Raw genomic sequence first — 6,326 nt, forward strand, 5'->3', positions numbered from 1 at the left:
CTGTCTCTCTCTGTCCCAAAAATAAATAAATGTTGAAAAAAAAAATTTTTTTTTAAAAAAAAAAAGTTCATTGATATACTTTCAGATTCTAGAACTGCAACTTTTAAGATACTACAACTTATAAAAAAAATAATTATCTGGAAAAGTTATTAAAATATTCCTGCCTTTTCTAACTACACATCTGTGTGAAGCCAGGTTTTCTTAATATACTTGAACCCAAACATTGCACAACAGATTGAATACAGGAGCGCACATGAGAATTCAAGTATCTTCCATTAAGCCTGGCATTAAAGAGATTTGCAAAAATCTGAAATAGTACCATGTTTCTATTTTTTTATTTGAAAACATAACTGTGTTCATTAAAGTACACATGTTTATGTTAACATGGGTTGTTATTTTTAATAAATTAGTATTTTTATTTCTTCCCTTTAATTTGCATTACTGTCAATACATATAGATGTAACCCACATTTTTTAAAAAAGTTCTTTAGGGCTCTTAATAATGTATAAGATTGTGAAAGAGCTCTGAGACCAAAAATAATGAAAACTGCTAACCTAAAATTGAGTTGTGGGGCTTCTATTTTTTTTTTTTTTAAGTTTATTTTTGAAAGAGAGACAGAGTGCCAGCAGGGGAGGGGCAGCGAGAGAGGGAGACACAGAATCGGAAGCAGGCTCCAGGCTCTGAGCTGTCAGCACTAACCGTAAGATCTCACTAACCATGAGATCATGACCTGAGCAAAAATTGGACACTTAACTGACTGAGCCACCCAGGCGCTCCCGGGTTGTCAATTTTTGTTCTCTCTGGAACCACATCCTATACCACCAGTATGATCTTCCTGTGAAATAGTTTTAAAGCAAGACCTTTTACTCATCAAAACTTCAAGGTAGTTCTCATTATTATATAACCATAGTTTTTGTTATTTTAATGTGAGTTTTCCAAAGTGATATTTCAGAAGTACATCATAAATTGAAAAGGGAGATTGTTGGGAGAGGGCCCAAGATGGCAGAACAGCATGGAAGTTTTTTTGGGGTCTCTTGTCCCTGAAATGTAGCCAAATCAACACTAAACCACATGCACACCTACAAAACTGATTTCAGGATTAACACAACAATCTCTACAATCTGAACCACAAAACTCAGCAGGTACGAGTGAAGAGGTGAACTGGGGGAGAGAGGAGCCACAGAGGTCAGGGAGCTGTTTTTTGCTTGCAGAGAGAGGCCGGAGATGGGGGGAGAGTACCAGAAAAGCACCTCTTGCAAAAAAAACAGCTGGAAAGAAAGAGGAAAAGTGGAAACATCTCCAGGGACTGAACAAAAAAAGGAGAAAGGAGAGGGTTTAAATTCCATTAAGATTCTATAAACAGGGGAGCACAGAGTCTGAAACTCAGCAGCTCCATACCTGGCGATGCTCTGGTGGGAAGGGCGAATCCTCAGGAGCAGAGAGCGAGGTCCAAAGAGTGAAGAGCCCAAGGGCCACAGGGGAAGAGGCGGTTCCCCTGCTGGGAGGACATATGGTAGAGGCTGTGTGCTCCCCGCCCCTGGGGCAAAGACCCCATTGGACCCAGGAGAACAGCCACATTCACTGGTGCTGAAACAAGCACTATAAGGGTGAAGCCAGGCTCCAGGTGCGTGTTGTGATTTTTCATAAACTCTGAAACGCTGCTGCTACAAGATCGCGCGAACTTTTTCTGGGGCAGACTGGCACCCAGCCACAGGCTCTGAGCATCGGCAGCAGTGAGGTCTCCGAATGTTCCTGGGTGCAGCCAGCACCTGGCCATTGCTCAGCGAGGCCCTCCCCCTGAGGGTCTGAGCAGGTCAAAGCTGCAGTCCCTCAGAAGTGAGGGGTTGGGAAACACAGCCAAATTGTAGCAGGATTCTTGCACAGAGAGTTGCACAGAGAGTCGTAACAGAGGCTTTTCTTTCCAGGAAGCAATTTTATTCCTGCCAGCTTTGAATAACACTGGACCAGATGGACTTAACAGATATATTCAGAACATTTCATCCTAAAGCAGCAGAATACACGTTCTTCTCCAGTGCACATGGAACATTCTCCAGAATAGATCACATACTGGGACACAAATCAGCCCTCAACAAGTACAAAAAGATCAAGATCATACCGTGCATATTTTCAGACCACAATGCCATGAAACTCGAAATCAACCACCAGAAAAAATTTGGAAAGATAACAAATACTTGGAGACTAAAGAACATCCTACTAAAGAACGAATGGGCTAACCAAGAAGTGAAAGAGGAAATTAAAAAGTACATGGAAGCCAATGATAATGATAACACTGAAGCACAAAACCTCTGGGATGAGCAAAGGTGGTCATAAGAGGGAAGTATATAGCAATCCAGGCCTTCCTAAAGAGGGAAGAAAGGTCTCAGATACACAACCTAACCTTACACCTCAAAGAGCTGGGAAAAGAACAGCAAAATAAAACCCAAAACCAGCAGAAGACAGGAAATAATAAAGATCAGGACAGAAATCCATGCTATCAAACCCCCAAAAAAACAGTAGAACAGATCAATGAAACCAGAAACTGGTTCTTTGACAGAATTAACAAAATTGATAAACCTCTAACCAGTTTGATCAAAAAGAAAAAGAAAAGGACCCAAATAAATAAATTCAAGAATGAAAGAAGAGAAATCACATCCAACACTGCAGAAATACAAACAATAAAAAGAATATTATGAGCAACTATACACCAATAAAATGGACAATCTGGAAGAAATGGACAAATTCCTAGAAACATAAACTACCAAAACTGAAACAAGAAGAAATAGAAAATTTGAACACACCCATAACCAGTAAAGAAATCGAATTAGTAATCACAAATCTCCCAAAAAACAAGAGTCCAGGGCCAGATGGCTTTACAAGGGAATTCTATCAAACATTTAAAGAAGAGTTAACACCTATTCTCTTGAAGCTGTTCCCAAAAATAGAAATGGAAAGAAAACTTCCAAACTCTTTCTATGAAGCCAGCATTACCTTCATTCCAAAACCAGAGACCCCACTAAAAAGGAGAACTACAGACCAATTTCCCTGATGAACACTGATGCAAAAATCCTCAACAAGATACTATCCAACCAGATCCAACAATATATTAAAAGAATTATTCACCACGACCAAGTGGGATTTATTCCTGAGATGCAGGACTGGTTCAATATCCACAAAACAATCAATAAATACATTACATCAATAAAACAAAAGACAAGAACCACATGATCCTCTCAATAGATGCAGGAAAGCATTTGACAGAATACAGCATCCTATCTTGATAAAAGCCCTCAAGAAAGTAGGGCTAGAAGGATGATACCTCGAGATCATAAAAGCCATATATGAAAGACCCACTGCTAATATCATCCTCAATGGGGAAAAACTGAGAGCTTTCCCACTAAGGACAGGAACAAGACCAGGATGTCCACTCTCACCACTGTTATTCAACATAGTATTGGAAGTCTTAGCCTCAGCGATCAGACAACACAAAAGAATAAAAGCATCCAAATCAGCCAGGAGGAAGTCAAACTTTCACTCCTTGCAGATGACATGACACTCTGTATGGAAAACCCAAAAGACTGCTACAACCAAAACACCAAAAACACCAAAAACTGCTACAACTGATCCATGAATTCAGCAAAGTTGCATGATATAAAATTAATGCACAGATATCAGATGCATCCCTATACACCAATAATGAAGCAACATAAAGAGAAATCAAGGCATTGATACCATTTACAGTTGCACCAAAAACCATAAAATACCTAGGAATAAACATAACCAAAGAGGTGAAAAATGTATACACTGAAAATTATAGAAAGTTTATGAAAGAAATTGAAGAAGGCACAAAAAAATGGAAAAATACTACATACTCCTGGATTGGAAGAATAAACATTGTTAAAACATCGATACTACCTAAAGAAATCTACATATTCCATGCAATACCTATCAAAATAACACCAGCATTCTTCACAGAGCTAGAACAAACAAGCCTAAAATTTGTATGGAACCAGAAAAGACCCCAAGTAGCCAAAGCAATCTTGAAAAAGAAAACCGAAGCTGGAAGCATCACGCTCCTGACCTTCAAGACTTATTACAAAGCTGTAATCATCAAGACAGTATGGTACTGGCACACAAACAGACACTCAGATCAATGGAACAGAATAAAGAACCTAGAAATGGACCCACAAGCATATGGCCAACTAATCTCTAACAAAGCAGGAAAGAATATCCAGTGGAATAAAGACAGTCTCTAAAGCAAACGGTGCTGGGAAAACTGGACAGCGACATGCAGAAAAATGACCTGGGCCACTTTCTTACACCATACACCAAAATAAACTCGAGATAGATGAAAAGAAGTCATCAAAATCATAGAGGAGAAAGCAGACAAAAACTCTTTGAATTTGGCCACAGCAACTTCTTACTCAACACATCTGCGGAGGCAAGGAAAACGAAAGCAAAAATGAACAATTGGGACCTCATCAAAATAAAAAGCTTCTGCACAGCAAAGGAAACAATCAGCAAAACTAAAAGGCAACCGACAGAATGGGAGAAGATATTTGCAAATGACAGATCAGATAAAGGGTTAGTATCCAAAATCTATAAAGAACGTATCAAACTCAACACCCAAAAAACAAATAATCCAGAGAAGAGATGGGCAAAAGACATGAATAGACACTTCTCCGAAGAAGACATCCAGATGGCCAACCGACACATGAAAAATTGTTCAACATCACTCCTCATCAGAATTGAGAGGAGGAAATACAAATCAAAACCACAATGAGATACCAACTCAACCTGTCAGAATGGCTAATCTTAACAACTCAGGCAACAACAGGTGTTGGCGAGGATGCAGAGAAAGAGGATCTCTTTTGCACAGCTGGTGGGAATGCAAACTGGTGCAGCCACTCTGGAAAACAGTATGGAGGTTCCTCAAAAAATTAAAAATAGAACTATCTACAATCCAGCAATTGCACTACTAGGTATTTATCCAAGAGATACAGGTGTGCTGTTTCGAAAGGGCACATGTACCCCAATGTTTATAGTAGTGATATCGACATAGCCAAACTATGGAAAGAGCCCAAATGTCCATCGATGGATGAATGGATAAAGAAGATGTGGTATATATATACAATGGAGTATTAAACAGCAGTCAAAAAGAATGAAATCTTGCAATTTGCAACTACATGGATGGAACTGGAGGGTATTATGCTAAGTGAAATTAGTGAGAGAAAGACAAATATAATATGACTTCACTCATATGAGGACTTTTAAGACACAGATGTACACAAGGGAAGGGAAACAAAAATAATATAAAAACAGGGAGGGGGACAAAACATAAGAGACTCTTATTTATTCTTGAGGGGGAGAGAGCCAGAGTGAGTGGGGGAGGGGCAGAGAGAGAGGGAGTCACAGAATCCAAAACAGGTTCCAGGTTCTGAGCTGTCAGCACAGAGCCTGATGTGGGGCTCAAACTCACAAGCTGTGAGATCATGACCTGAGCTGAAGTCAGACGCTTACCCAACTGAGCCATCCAGGCACCCCAAGAGACTCCTAAATATAGAGAACAGAGGGTTACTGGAGGGGTTGTGGGAGGGGGGATGAGCTAAGTGGATAAGGGGCATTAAGGAATCTACTCCTGAAATCATTGTTGCACTATATGCTAACTCACTTGGGTGTAAATTAAAAAAAAAAATTTTTTAATTAAAAAAGGGGTGCCTGGTAGACTCAGTTGGTTAAGTGTCTGACTCTTGGTTTTGGCTCAGATCATGATCTCGTGGTTTTGTGAGTTCAAGCCCTGCATCAGGCTGAGCTGGCAGCCCAGAGCCTGCTTGGGATTCTCTCTCTCCCGCTCTGCCCCTTCCCCACTCACGCTGCCTCTGTGTCTCTCAAAATAAATAAATAAACTTAAAAACTTTTTTTAAAAAAATTTTTAAAAATGACCTAAACTGATTATCAGACATTTATAAGCTTTATTTATCCCATGTAGTGTGGAGACTCATATTTTTCACTACAGAAATATGGTTTGATAATGGTACCCTGGTATCCTAGGTTCTGCCGAAGGTGTTAAATGTGCAGAATCTGTATGTCTTTCATTTTAAAGATGTGAAAAACTCAGATGGCAAAGATAATCTATTTTGGGGGTCTCAGATACAGATCATGGACTTGTAATTCCTTCTCTATGTGATTTGACAAGAAATTTCTCAGTTTATTTCCTAGTTTCAAGAAGAACCCTTCCTGTATGCACAGGAATATTGTCTCACATTTCAACTCCTCTCCCCAGGACCATATTACCAGAATGCATCACACCAGGCCTAATATCGTCTTAA

This window comes from Herpailurus yagouaroundi, unplaced genomic scaffold (genome assembly GCF_014898765.1).
Source record: "Herpailurus yagouaroundi ecotype Mexico unplaced genomic scaffold, PumYag 100, whole genome shotgun sequence".
In the NCBI taxonomy this organism is placed as follows: domain Eukaryota; kingdom Metazoa; phylum Chordata; class Mammalia; order Carnivora; family Felidae; genus Herpailurus; species Herpailurus yagouaroundi.